Source organism: Podarcis vaucheri, assembly GCF_965113315.1.
Source record: "Podarcis vaucheri genome assembly, chromosome: 1".
In the NCBI taxonomy this organism is placed as follows: domain Eukaryota; kingdom Metazoa; phylum Chordata; class Lepidosauria; order Squamata; family Lacertidae; genus Podarcis; species Podarcis vaucheri.
The window spans coordinates 16,339,476-16,354,918 of record NC_138759.1 but is presented as its reverse complement, the minus strand read 5'-3'; the positions used below and the strand labels follow the sequence as shown (position 1 = coordinate 16,354,918).

Genomic DNA, 15,443 nt, shown 5'->3' with positions numbered 1-15,443 from the left:
CTGCCCTGATTCTCTTCCCTCCACCTGCCCTGGCTCCTGACTTGCGAATGGCGTCAAACCCCATGAAGCGCTGGCTCCCTCTCCTGGGTCACTCCCTGAAATATATTCAGAGTCGAGAGTGGATTTCATGCTCTTTATTCAGCTCATAGTGGCAAGGAGGAATGGAAGTTCCCCCAGAATGTCTGCTTCATATATATTATTTACACAATAGGCCCAATGTGATTGGCTAATTCCAGGATTCTCCTGTAGGCCAATCAGGTTGTGGATTCACTTCCACCTGGAGCTGGACTGGGTGGCTCCTGTGGACCAATCAGACTGCTGCATTCTGAATCCTATTGTTCTAGGACCCATCAGACCGCTGCATTTTGGATCCTATTCAACTCAGTACATAACACTCCCCTTGGCCTCTGCCTCTGCCACACGCTCTTCAGAGACCTGACAACCCCTGACAGGGGTGTGGCTGGGGAGAGGTGGGAATCCCCAGGGCCACATTCGGCCCCTCGGCCTGAGCTTTGCCACCCCTGAGCTCCAGTTTCGCCGTGATGCTGTGTTCATAAGACCGCCGTGGCTTCTGTAAGAGGCCTGCGATATCCACAGCTTTCCTAGTTTCTCAGGGCTGTGCAAAGAGACTCTCTGGCAATGTTGAATGCGGGAGCAACAGCAGCTTTGCATTTTTGTTTTTTGAGGGGTGGGGGTGGGGGAAAGATGCTTATTTGACCTCCCCGAAACTGGGCTTTGCATTGCAGCAGTAGAATTTACTTCCATCTTGTGGGTTTTAAATGCTGCCTTGGCAGGAGAGTCGTGATTCAACTCTGCAGCTGTGTGCTGTGGTATATCCAGAAATGACAAATTAAGCTTTCAAAAGGGGGCAAAATGCAATTCCAACCCAATTCCGCAGCTTCCAGTTGTCACCATGCATGTGTTTTATAGGCATCTTCTCCCCCATCTTGTATATATATATATATATCCCTCCCCCCGCATAAAGTAAAAGAAAAATGGCATTACGGTATTTATCTGTGGCTTTGAACAAATAGTTCTAATTTTCTCTTCCAAGGGAGAAAATAATTACAAGGTCAGTCAGGCTGTCTGCTCTTCTATAACCAAACCTTTGGGTTGCATTTCCTTGGGCAATAATCTGTCAGGGGCCACATGCCACTGGCGGGCAGGGCCGGATGCAAAAGTGGGAGGGGCACAATCTTCTCTCCCTCTTTCTTTCACCCTGTGTTTTTCCCCCTTCCTAATAACAATAATAATAATAATAATAATAATAATAATAATAATAATAATAATAATAAATTTATTATTTGTACCCCGCCCATCTGGCTGGGTTTCCCCAGCCACTCTGGGCGGCTTCCACAAAGACCAAAAATACACTAATATGTCATACATTAAAAACTTCCCTGAACTTCCCTTAAGATGTCTTCTGGGTCAAGAGCCAAGAAATGGAGTAATGGAGAACCATTCACAGTATGGGAGGGTTTTGGGTGTAGATTCTTCTGGTACCCACATGCCAGTGGTAGGCAAGGCCACAGGCAAAGGTGGGCACAGTATCAAATCTGAATCCAATCCTTTATAGCAAGGATGGGGAAACAGATCTTGATATTGTGGGACACTATCGTAGTCATACCAACAAATCATGTTCTGCCAGATAGACACATGAAGGACCTGAGGCTCACAGAGATTTCCTGTAATATTTGCTAGAGAGAAATCTGTGAGGTCACTTCCTTTGGCTGCCCTGGCAGGAAGCTTTAACACTGCACACTTCCTTCTTGCCTGGGCACCTCTCTTTTTCTTCATCATGCTCCAAAGCTGATGACACATGCATGCTTGATCTCCGAAGCTCCGACACCTTTTTAAAAAAAACTTCCATTTTGTACTTTTGTAACTTAGATAGTACAGTAGTTACAAATCTGCCTTCATTTTGCAACTTTATTTGCTGCTTCAAGGTCTAGATTATGTAAGTAAATACTACTTTTATTTGTTCACACAACCATGTGTGGGTGTGTGATCGTTGTTTTTAAGGGGGAGAAAAGGGGCAATACCAGGAAAATCCAGTCTGCCTTAAAGCATCCTGGATTATTGTTTCTAGAAGATTAGGTCAACTTTGTCTTAGCTTCCAAGTTTAAGCTGCAAAGGATGGTACTCTGTTGATCTCACTAAAGTGAGCAAGGAAGGATAATAACAACAGTATTTGGTTTTGGGGAAATGTCTTAGCAGCCCAACTCGGACTGCCTCGTAGGCCAAGAATGGCCCAGAGCCCAGAGGTTCTTCCACCCCTGTTTTGGGAACGTCTGCCTTAGGCGAATAGCAAAACATCCACACGTATTTAATGCCGTTTGGATGGTAAACACCAATGTTATGGCTGCATCTCTGTTCTAATTAATCTAGAAATGAAATGAATAACCAAGAAAAGAAAAAGAGGAGGGAACAAAACAGTAATGAAATGGAAACTAAAGAAATGAGACAATGACAAATGGAAAAGTAAGGAAATTGGATTCCTGGAAACAAAACAGAACAAGGGATGAGATGAAATGCAACAGTAATTTTTCAAGAGCACAACTCTAGTAGATCGTGCTGGGTTAGGAGGATCCAGAAGTCTGAGAAGCTGTGGAAAGAAGTGTGGCTGGGCTCGAGGTTTCAGCAATTTAGCCTTAATGTGTGGCACAGCTGTGCTCTCTGATGCCAGTTTCTTCATTTGTCCTCTAAGGAAAGGAAGATATTTCCCTTGTCTGGAAGGCTGTATATGCAGAGAGGGGTGTGTTCTACAATTGTAGCTTCACCAATAAGGCAATCCGATACATGTCTACTCAGAAGTAAGCTCTGTTAAGTTTTATGGGACTTACTTCCAGGTAAGCATGCATAGGTCTGTAGCCCACAAGGCTTAAATGTGAACTGAACCAAGGGCGTTGGGAAGTGTGATTGGGGGATGGGACAGGTAAGGCAATAAACGGATCATTACTAATTAGAAGAGGTGATTTATGTGTAATAGAGAAGGTGACCCATCAAATTAAAACAGAAAACAATGTGGCAAGTCCTGCTGGTTGTATATATTTACTGCACTACGCAATGTTTAAATAGCTTTCGCATTAAGATTTTCTCATAATTTTCATATCTATTCTTTGTTTTGTTCTATCAAAATGTCACCCTACAGCATTAATATTTCCAGGGCACCTTACAGAATTAAAACAACAAAAACAGCAATTTATTTATTCATGAAATATTTATGCCGCAACTTTTATGACAACGTCGGATATACAAAAACACCCCAGCAGAGAGCTCTGTACCTTAGTGAACCGAGTTTGTATGGGGACAGTTTAATCAAAATCATTTGGTTTGCAGTGATAATGTATTCATATTATTCATATTATTCTTAATGTTATTAATATTAATATGTCACTTTTATTGGGTCAGGTGCTCTTGCAGAACTTATTCCTTAAACACCCAAGGCTTTGTGTGGCTTATGATTCCCATGAGTGTGGCTTATTGGACAGAACAGAAGGTGAAAGTCAGTCTCCTACGTCCACCTGAGGCAGGTGTGGGCAAGTGTGAGGAACTTTTGGCCCTCCAGGTGTTGCTGAACTACAATTCCCATCCCTCTGGTCAATGGCTATACTTGCTGGGGCTGATGGGAGTTGTAGTTCAGCAGAACGCTGAAGGGCCAGAAGCTTGCCACACCAGCCCTAGGGCCTTGCATGGCCCTCAACCTAATTTCATGCATGCTTGCCCTACTTGTAACTTCATATGGGTGGCAAGGGTTTTCTTTGAACTGCCTGAGACCACAGCTATGTGGTCCCTGACAGATTATCCCCAGGGAATATGATTTTCAACAAAAGAAAAAGATGATCCACTCCTGAGCTAAGGAAATTCAGAACTCTAAGCCGATAGGCGTATAACATGGGTAGGCAAACTAAGGCCCGGGGGTTGGATCTGGCCCAATCGCCTTCTAAATCCAGCCTGTGGACGGTCCAGGAATCAGCGTGCTTTTACATGACTAGAATGTGTGCTTTTATTTAAATGCATCTCTGGGTTTTTTTTGTGGGGCATAGGAATTTGCTCATTTCCTCCCCCTCCAAAATATAGTCCGCCCCCCCACAAGGTTTGAGGGACAGTGGACTGGCCCCCTGCTGAAAAAGTTTGCTGACCCCTGGCGTATAATGTCCTGAATCCCTCCCCACCCACCCCCGCTGGTAGTTTTCATCTGAATACAGCGGTACCTCGGGTTACATACGCTTCAGGTTACAGACTCCGCTAACCTGGAAGAGTTACCTCGAATTGAGAACTTTGCCCCAGTACGAGAACAGAAATCGTGTGCCGGCGGCGCAGCGGCAGCAAGAGGCCCCATTAGCTAAAGTGGTGCTTCAGGTTAAGAACAGTTTCAGGTTAAGAACGGACCTCTGGAATGAATTAAGTACGTAACCAGAGGTACCACTGTACACAGTTGGGGAAGGATGCAATCTACCTGTGCTATATTGCTTTGCATGGGGTGCGCATTGCAGTGTGCATTGCAGTGCATCCCCACTACCTTCTTATGCAACATTTGCACATTAATACCTTTCCTAGGGTTGGACTGAGGCTGGAAGAGGTTCTGATCTCAGGTCTCCCTGTGAATGGGTTCCTAAGAAACCACTGCGGAGCGTGTCAGGAAATTGTACATTAGACAATCTGAATGGCGTCATTATCTGAGCGGAGTAAGTAATTTGGTCTGATAATTTGTTTGAAAAACAAGGCAAGACTTAGAGAATGATTTAGCGCGGACATGCCAACCCAGATCTAGTCAAACAAAAGGGAAGATAAGAAGAAGGTATCTTCCCACGCAGATCAGAGCACAGTGGAGGAGATGCAATTTTCTTTTTAGAATAGTTTTATACCGGTTATTCTTGAGATTCTGTCTTTCGTAATTAGGATGAAGGCTTTTCAGTGGCTCCAATTTTGACTAGCTTTCTCGGGATACATTTTCCGCAGTCCTTGTTCCTCTCCAACCTCTTTTATGATAAATTGGTTCATATAAAGAAAAGCTCAAGGAAAGTCAGGTACTATGGCGCAATGGCGGGGGTGGTGGGCCGGACGATAATTTATTATGATTGGGGCAAGGTCACTGATCCTCAAATCTGAAAGCCTCATCTTACGGTATTAATAGATCTGGAGAGGCGTCTGTTGGTGAGAAAAACAATAAAACTGTACCTGTAAAGATTTATAACTGCTGGAAGGGTAACAGAAGAGATCATTCCATACGTAATTTATGGGTTAATTTTGTTTTCCATAAGTCAGCTAAGAGGGTGGCTGAGGTGATGTTACTTAGCAACCAGGCAGAGTGCTGTAAGGTAGTTTGTGCTCTGTAGTTCTGAGGGAGTTTTCCTCCATGTGTTTGGCTGGATGTCTTCCTGATCTGTACAAGGCCTGAAGTAAGAAAACACAAAACTGCTCCGTTTATTTCTCACATTACACCACCACCCCGCCCCGCACTGCTCCGGTTCCTCAGTAATGCATTTTCAAGACTTTTCTCTCTGGACTTTGTCCTATTTAAGTGACTATGTTAACCAAAGCAGTAGGCACAAGAGTCCAGAAAAACAAACCCGGATAACAATTTAGCTAAAAAAATTATTATTATTATTATTTAAATTTTTTTAGCTACAGTTGATTTAGCAAACTCGACATTTTTAGCTGATTCCTAAGGTACACACCCACTTTATGATTTTAATATATGATGCCATTTTAGAATAAAAAAGCAATACATACGTACGTACATGTATGCCCCCCCCCAAACTGCTGCTGTATAAATTTATTATTTATACCCCGCCCATCTGGCTGGGTGGCCATTCTGGGTGGCTCCCAACAGATTAAAAACAGAATAAAACATCAAATATTAAAAACTTCCCTAAATAGGGCTGCTTTCAGATGTCTTCTAAAAATCAGAAAGTTGTTTATTTCCTTGACATCTGCTGGGAGGGCGTTCCACAGGGCGGGTGCCACTACCAAGAAGGCCCTCTGTCTGGTTCCCTATAACCTCACTTCTCGCATTGAGGGAACCGCCAGAAGACCCTCAGAGCTGGAACTCAGTGTCCGGGCTGAACGATGGGGGTGGAGGCGCCCCAAATCAACAGTTTTGCAGTTGAGTTCCAGGGAATCCCAAAAAGGGGAACCAAGATCACTAAGGGACTGAAACAAATTCTCTGTGAAACAAATTCTCTGTGAGAAAAGATTACAGTGGTACCTCGGGTTAAGAACTTAATTCGTTCCGGAGGTCCGTTCTTAACTTGAAAGTGTTCTTAACCTGAGGTACCACTTTAGCTAATGGGGCATCCCGCTGCCGCACAATTTCTGTTCTCATCCTGAAGCAAAGTTCTTAACCCAAGGTACTATTTCTGGGTTAGTGGAGTCTGTAACCTGAAGCGTCTGTAACCCGAGGTACCACTGTACAATGTTTGGGGTTTTTTAGCTTGAAAAAAAGGCAGGAGAGAATGGCAGAGGTGCACTTCTTTGGAAGAAGCCAACAGACCTCTCTCATAGCATTAGAACCCAGGGTCTTCCAACGAAGAGGAATGGTGGGATAATTCAGGGCCAACAACCATCTTTTCTGCCTCAACTCCAAAGGCCAGAAAGCCCCCTAAGACGTCTGCTGGAAGCAGCTCTCGTATGCAGGCTTTTCAAGAGCTGGAGGGTGGGAAACAGATACCTTTCGATGGCAGATGCTGGCCAAATTCGAACCGCACATTTAAAGCACTACAATACCACTTGGAACAGTCATGGCTTCTTCCCCCAAAGAATCCTGGGAGTTGTAGTTTGTGAAGGGTGCTGCGAGTTGTCCTTTATTCCCTTCACAGAACTACCGTTTACAGAGCGGTTCCCAAACCATTGATCCCTCTTCCCAGAGAAATCGAGGGATTTTGTGTGTGTGTGTGTGTGGGGGGGGTTAGATTGGTTCCCCAACACCACCAGAAAAATCTATCACCTATGTTTTAACAATCTAAATGTTTATGCAGTACTTGGGGAGAGAACTTTGGCCAGATGAGGAGAGAAATGGCGAACGAGTCTGTCATTCTGGAGGGAGGAAGGGATGACAAATACCTTCAGTGGTTGGGGGCGAAGGGACATCTCTTCAATGCTTTAAAAATTACAATTCAAATTACAATCTGGAATGTGCTGGTCTCTTGTCTGCTTTGGGAGCTCTAGTACTCCATTAATGCCTGAACCCTTAGGAAGAATTACGTAAGAAGAAAAAAAGAAAATTAATAGTGTAGAAGGCACCATTGCGATGCAGTTCACGTACCACCCTGTAATTCATAGGTTATGAGTCTGCCCAAGCTGTCTAATTCATGGGTGTGATTATTTAAACTTCTTTTTTTTTTGCCTTGTAAGGTGGGGGGTGGGGAGTCTCTCTGTGGATTTATAGTTTTCAATGGAAGTTTCAAATTCAGCATTTGAAATGAAGCCATCCAGAAGGAAGGGCTTTGCCTATAAATCACAGTATTACAATATGGCGCTCTGCTCCGATCAGGGGTGGGGAGTTTGTGGCCCCCTAGATGTTTCCAGTCAACAATTGCTATAATCCCTGGCCTGCCTTATTAGAAGAACAAGCTCTGCCACGGGCAGCATGGCTGTCTCTGAAGGGGAGACACCAAAGGGGCTTGATTCTTTGGGTCATTACTTTAGGGTGTCAGAGGCACAGGGGGAAATTGCACTGTCGGTCAGAATATGGAACTGTACTCCAGGTCCTGTAAGAAACAGGCCTATGACCCTCACTTGGGGCAGAAGCCTGGTAGAGGGCAAGTTTGACTTGGTGAGTTTCCCCCTGAGTGAGAGACAGGGGGAGGAGTGTTGAAGTGGACTTGCTGCCTTCCTCCTGACATTGCGGGGTGCCGAAATTCGGGGTGCCATCTTCCCGGACGCCACCTTCCCATTTTTTTAATTGCAAGAACACGGCGACTATTTGGGTTTGCTCTGATCTCATGCAATTTTGTGCTGTGGTTCCTTTCCCCAAAAGCACTTTTTCGGTCAAGGCATCCAAAAAACAGGTGTTTTGGGGTACCGCGCAAGATGGCAGCCCACCCCCAAATGCTTTTTTTCAGGAGAAGATTGCACTGCAAAATCATGTGAGATCACAGCAACTAAAATGGCTTTCATGATAAAAAAAACAGGATGTGCTGGTTTTTCTGGAACACTTGTGGGGTATGGGATGCTCCTACTACTGGGCCATAGTTTATTATCCATGGCCTGATTCCCACAGTTTTATATGGTGACGCTGGATGGTGGTGGTAACACAGCCTCCGACATTTCTCCGATGAAAATAGGGACATCTCGTTCCATAATGATAACTTTACTATTTATACCCTACACTTCTTACTGGGTTGCCCCAGCCACTCTGGGCATATATAAAACGTATACAAAAACATAATAAAACATTAAACATTTAAAAAAACCTTCCCTATGCAATCATACCTTGGTTTTTGAACAGCTTAGTTCTCAAATGTTTTGGCTCCTGAACACCCCAAACCCGGAAGTGAGTGTTCCAGTTTGCGAACTATTTTTGGAAGCTGAATGTCCAATGGAGCTTCCGTGGCTTCCAGTTGGCTGCAGGAGCTGCCTGCAGCCAATCAGAAGCTACGCTTTGGTTTCTGAACGTTTTGGAAGTCGAACAAACTTCCGGAATGGATTCCATTTGACTTCCAAGGCACGACTGTATAGGATTGCCTTCAGATGGATCGGGGGTCAGATAACACCATACCACCCAACATTTCGCCAGTGAAAATATAGACGTCCTAAGGGACATTCTGGGATCAAATCAGAAACCGAGACAGTCTGGGACTGTCCGTGGAAAACTGGGTCACTTGGAGGGTCTGTAGCAAAATCTGTCTGGGTGGACAGGTAGCGGAGAGTTGCAAAGATGATGGCAGGCAGTTAAGAGTGGAGAGGTTGAGCACCATTTGGAGAGGAGGCCTGTTTCAGCCCCCAGCCCCCCAGCCCTCCAGCCCACTCCTCTGGAAAGCACTGAGGCTGGACTTGCCAGAGTTCCTTGGGGAGAGGAACTGACGGTGAGAATTTCAGCTCTTTGAGGGAAATAGGGTTCTCCTAGCAACTCAGCCGGAGCTACAATTCCCAGAGGGGTTTAGCAGTGATTCCTTTTTCTCCGCGAACTCTGGTAATTGCAGCTCTGTGAGTGGAATACAGGTCTCCTAAGCCAGTGTTTTTCAACCACTGTTCCGCGGCACACTAGTGTGCCACGAGATGTTGCCTGGTGTGCCGTGGGAAAAATTAAAAAAATTCGAAAGATTTTTTTAAAAAAGAAAGTCAAATTTTCGCCCACTAGGCGGGCGCCGGACTGTGTCCACCCTATTTTCCATCCGTCCTGGGTGGGGATCAGATTGGATGGGATCGGATGAGAGCGGGCAGGCGGTCCGCTCTCATCCGATTCCCCATAGAGAGCAGCGGGGCTCTGACATCTCCCTCTCCGCACACAGTGGTGGTGTGCCTCGTGATTTTTTTCATGAAACAAGTGTGCCTTTGCCCAAAAAAGGTTGAAAAACACTGTCCTAAGCTATGGTTTTCCCAGTAGTGATGTATGGAAGTGAGAGCTGGACCATAAAGAAGGCTGATCGCCGAAGAATTGATGCTTTTGAATTATGGTGCTGGAGGAGACTCTTGAGAGTCCCATGGACTGCAAGAAGATCCAACCTATCCATTCTAAAGGAAATCAGCCCCGAGTGCTCACTGGAAGGACAGATCCTGAAGCTGAGGCTCCAATACTTTGGCCACCTCATGAGAAGAGAAGACTCCCTGGAAAAGACCCTGATGTTGGGAAAGATGGAGGGCACAAGGAGAAGGGGACGACAGAGGACGAGATGGTTGGACAATGTACTCGAAGTTACCAGCATGAGTTTGACCAAACTGTGGGAGGCAGTGGAAGACAGGAGTGCCTGGTGTGCTCTGGTCCACGGGGTCATGAAGAGTTGGACACGACTAAACAACTAAACAACAACAAGCAACTCTAAGCACCTTTATCAAACTACAGCTCCCGGGATTCTTTGGGGGGGGATGGTTAAAGTGATGGTTAAAGTGGCATTTGTGCCATGCAGATATGGTCTGATAGGTATCTGAGTATGGTATCAGAAAGAATGATGATGCGACAACATTGTTGGTGCTGACACACCTTTGAACAGTTCTGCTTTCTTAGAAACCTTTACACCTGCAGGAACCGCAGTGTCGCTTGGTTAGGCTGGGCAGAGAGAGTAGGTGGGGGAATGGAGGAGTCATTAGAAATGCCAAATGATTGCAACGAGCTTTGAAATACTGCAGGGAACTCATCAAAGCTGGCTATAAATACTCTTTAAAATTACCATAAGCTGTCTGCAGCTGTAGCAGAGAAACCTCGGGCAAATGGTCACTCATTCACTCGGGCTGAACTCGTACGCCTCCCTTCCTTCAGGAGAAAAGTTTCCTGGACTCTCAACTTCCACAGGCCTGTAAGAAGATCCAGGAGAAGCCTTTTATGTGGTCAGATTCCTCGTGGTGGGAGAGTAGCATTTATGGCATTCTTGAACCTGGGAGGAGGCAGGCAGCGAGGCAGGCAGGCTGTGTTGCAGCTCGTAGACATCAGACACCAGCGCCAGCACCTCTCAGTGCCAGTTTAGCAGCACCCACTGCACAACACTGTTCCCACTAAAGTTTCCATGCACCCAAGTCTTTGTGCATTGTCTGAAAGGAAAGTGGGCATGAACATATGCAGGTTAATAATAATAATATTTTTTTATTTATACCCCGCCCTTCCTGGTTCAGAAAACCGGGCTCAGGGCAGCTAACAACAAATTTAAAAGACATAATTGTGATACAACAAAAAAACAGCATAAAATACAGTATAAAAGCGTGAAAAACAATAAATTCAAACATCAATTTAGGGGAAAATCCATCCAATAAACATTAGATGATCACCAGGGATAGCTGGTTAAATTAATCCTGTTTGGGCCAGCGAGGAGGCCAGGGGAGAAATAGCTGTGGGATCCCAGAGCAGGTAATCTTCATAAAAAGGGGAGGGGAAGGGAAGGAAGGAGAATAAAAGATCAGGCTAAGTTCAAGTTGAAAACTAGGTGGAATAGCTCTGTCTTACAGGCCCTGCAGAAGGAGGTTAAATCCTGCAGGGCCCTGGTCTCATGGGACAGAGCATTCCACCAGGTCGGAGCCATCACTGAGAAGGCTCTGGCCCTGGTAGAGGATAATCTGACCTTCTTAGGGCCCGGGACCTCTAAACTATGATTATTCATGGACCTTAAGGTCCTCTGCAGGGCAGACCAGGAGAGGTGGTCCCGTAAATAAGAAGGCCCTAAGCCACAAAGAGTTAGGCTCCCCTTTCCTACAGCCCCCCCAATCTGCAGATGTCGGTGGTACGTGTCAGCTGGCATGGCACCACTTCTTCCCTGTGCATGCAAGTTCATATGCGTGTCACAGAATAATGTCAGAACAGCCTAGAATGAAAGACTTTGCAAGTATGTCTTGTAAAGCAGAGCAGGGAATCACATTGTCTTGGGGGTAATTTGTTTGGGGTGTGTGTGTGTGCACGTCACCAGTGATAGGGGCCAGATCCCAAAGCGAATGGCAGACCCTCCAAGTGTCCCTATTTTCCAGGCACATCCCTGATTTAGAGAAGCCATCTGGTTTCTGGATTTGATCCCGGAATGTCCCACTTTTCCCTAGGATGTCCTTATTTTCATTGGAGAAATGTTGGGGATCCCAGGGCACGTTACAGCGCAATGCAATTTTGCATGTTATTTTCACCGACAGATGCATCCATCTACACATCTTACACAAGCATATGTATTTTCGTGCACATTACTTGGCTGGAGAACTTCGTAGCAAAATTCAGAGAAGTGCGGATTTCAAAGGATGGCTGTATTTCTCTCCATTGTGCTCCCCACTGGCATATGGACCCTGGAAGGTTTCCCACGAGGGAATGCAAACTGGGGGGAAACAAACCCCCACCCCGTTGCAAAGGCTCAGATGCAATTGTGGGATGGGGTTGTGTGTGTGAAGCCAACAAGAATAAGGACACTCAGGAAATCCAGAATGAAGTGCACGTGTAAACACAGCTGAAGCGTGCCTTATTTATACCGTAATTAACATAGTTGGATTCTTCCAGCTCTCTATTTATAGTGCTGTTTTTCCCCCTTCTTTCCAAAAGCTGTTAAGTCCAATGTCCTCTAGAATGCCAGTTCAGCACTTTCTGGGTATCATTGCGTTTCTCCAGCCAGAGTTAAGCAAGGGCAGCTTATACTGTGACGGACTGAACCCAACTATTGAAGGAACTTTCCAAGGTAACGACTGAATAATAATGTTTGGATTTTACTTATTTAAAAAGGGAGAAGGAAGATGAATTGCGGTTTTACCTTAATCAATTGTGATGCCTTCCCGTGGCCTAAACTGGCCTTGGATCGCTCCAGAAGGTTTATAACGTTCTGCCTGGTGTGGAGAACGTAGATGCAAAAAATCTCCACCCCTCACCGCTGTGTCTACCTTTCAGGGCCATCCAGCAAGACTGATTGGCAGAAAATTCAAGGCCAGAGATAGAGAAGTATTTCTTCACGCAGCACAAAGTTAACCCGTGGAATTGGCTGTCTTAAGATGGCTTTAAAGGGGGATGACCGTATGAGTGTACATGCAATACAATTGGCAGGTGTACAGTTTGTGTACCTGTGGGCCCAGGTATTTGAACTGTACAACTCCATAAGGATACACTGTGTTGTGCAGATGTGAGTATGTGTGTAAAGACCTGTGCTTGGTATAACATGTGAACAAGCCTTTTGAGACACGTTCATGGAGAATGGAAACTACCCAAATTTGTACTTCCCTGGCTTAACCAATGCATCAGCCAAAACACGACTAATGCTATCAAAATTCTTTTGGATGTTGCTCCACTCCAAAAGGCCACAGGGTGCTTTACAGCAGACATTCGAGGTAAAAACACTTGCTTTACTACAACTTATAATAAAAGCATCATCGTCGAACTGTCCACAAATTACTGCAGTCACAATTCCCACATCCCAAAGCCTGCTGGAAAAGGCGGGTCTCCACCTGTTTCCTGAAAGAAAAAAATGACGTAGTTGGGTGCACCTCAGTGGGGAGAATGATCCACAAAGGGCTCCAGTGAGAGCCAGCGTGGTGTATTGGTTAAGAGCGGTGGACTCGTAATCTGGTGAACCGGGTTCGCTTCCCTGCTCCTCCACATGCAGCTGTTGGGTGACCTTGGGCCAGTCACTCTTCTCTGAAGTCTCTCAGCCCCACTCACCTCACAGAGTGTTTGTTGTGGGGGAGGAAGGGAAAGGAGATTGTTAGCCGCTTTGAGACTCCTTAAAGGGAGTGAAAGGTGGGATATCAAATCCAAACTCCTCCTCCTCCTCTTCTTCTTCTTCTCCTCCTCCTCCTCCTCCTCCATAGGCTCAGCCTCTTCAGGGGCCTTGGGTGTCTCTCAGCATTTAGGGAGAGGCCTACGCAGGGCAAGGACAGTCATCATCATCATCATCATTTATTTGTACCCCACCCATCAACTGGGTTGCCCCAGCCACTCTGGGCGGCTTCCAACATATATAAAAACATAACAAAACATTAAACACTGAAAAGCTTCCCTATACAGTCATACTTTGGTTCTCAAAGGGATTTCTGTTCCGGAAGTCTGTTCGACTTCTGAAAACGTTCGGAAACCAAGGCACGGCTTCCGATTGGCTGCAGGAAACCGCAGAAGTCCCATCGGACGATCGGCTTCCAAAAAACGTTTGCAAACCGGAACAGTCACTTCCGGGTTTGCGGCGTCCGGGAGCCAAAACATTCGAGTCACAAGGCATTTGAGAACCAAGCCACGACTGTACAGAGTTATACAGAGTACACTTGCCTCAGGCCTGAGGGCTAAGCTGGCTGGAGTCCCTTGCCAGGGACTTATACCGTCATGCCAAGAATGCCTGTGCCTCCCAGCTGACTGGGGATTCCCACCATAGGCCTCAGGCAAGCTCTGCACGGGCATGTTCAGGGATCTCCAGAGGCTGCCCTGTCAACGCCTGGGCTTCCCTCTCCTCTCCTTTGCTATTGTTGACCTGCACCCGGCTCCTGAGCGCCTTCCCCCAGACATTGCCGGCAAATGCCTCGCAGACACGGCCGGTGCCTATGGGGCAGTGGCGTAGCATGGGGGGTGCAGGGGGGGCCGGCCGCAACATCTGGGGGTTAGGGTTAGGGGGCGCAAATTCATGGGTTAGGGGGCGCAAATCCATGGGTTAGGGGGCGCAAATTACTTGCCTTGCCCCGGGTGCTGACAACCCACGCTACGCCACTGCTATGGGGAAGCTGCTGGTGGAGGTTTTTTTAAATTCTCACTGGTGGCACAGAACCCCCCAGTTCACTAGTCTCGTCCCCAAGATCCTCTGCCTCTTCCTCCCACTGCCCCACCAGCCTATCCCCAGTCATGCCCTCTGTCACATCCCCTCTCTCCCCAGCCCCTTCACCTTCCAGCTCCTTACAGTCCCTGCCAGTGATTGGCCCAAGGGCCACCCAGCGAGCATCGTGGCAGAGCAGGGATGAAACTAGGACTGCGCTGAATTGATAAGAACCACTTCTTAGTAGTGGCCTCCCCACCTTGAAATCAGCTATTTTGTTTTGGCTATGTAAACAGAAACTCGGCTACTGTCCTCTTGAGTTGGAGCCGAGTGCTTTTATGGCCAGCTCTTTTATTACGCTAATGAATATCGACCCACTAATTGTGGCTATTGACGCTTTATCTATTTCTGGTCGCTGTTCGTTATCATGAAGTCAACCATTATAGAGCATTGCCTCTCTTGTTTGAGGCACTATCCACAGCGCTGGAGGAAAACGGTTTTATTCTTCAGCCTCTCTGGTGCCTCCTAAACCTGTTTTGGGGGTTCCCCTGAACCCTTCCAAGCAAATTTGGGGCAGAGTACAGTGCGTCGAGTGGGGAATCCTTATGCTAACTAAATAACGGATTGGATACTGTCCAAACTGACCAAGGATAGCTGAATCCATGGCGGGTTTTCCATCCATGGTCTGCAGCAGATCAGGACTGTTGAAAAAGAAGCAGGAATTTTAGTGAGGAAGAAATCGGGCGGTGTTCTTTGGCACTCACAAGGTGGATTGTCATTTCATATAACCCGGGAAGTGTGAATTTACCTTTGAGTGTAGCAATCAAGGGGAGATGCAGCAGCCACAGATCCCAAAACCTCTAGTAAAGGTAGGGCCCTTCCAAGAGGCCACATGCCTTATATATTTACACACACACACACACACACACACACACACAGTGGACGCTCGGGTTGCGAACATGATCTGTGCGGGATGCACGTTCGTTGCCCACAGCGACGCATCTGCACATGCGCGGGTTGCAATTCGGTGCTTCTGCGCATGCAATTGAGCGCTTCTGCATATGTGCGATCCCCGAAACCCAGAAGTAACCCATTCCG

At 46.4% G+C, this 15,443-nt stretch overlaps 1 long non-coding RNA gene across 1 annotated transcript; it reads left to right on the top strand.

The window, feature by feature from the left end:
• The first annotated feature begins 5,297 nt into the window (after nt 1-5,297).
• On the top strand, nt 5,298-12,796 carry LOC309531291. The gene is made up of 3 exons (XR_014219200.1): nt 5,298-5,402; nt 12,167-12,299; nt 12,506-12,796. It is a non-coding gene; the product is annotated as an uncharacterized lncRNA (long non-coding RNA).
• The last annotated feature ends 2,647 nt before the right edge of the window (nt 12,797-15,443 follow it).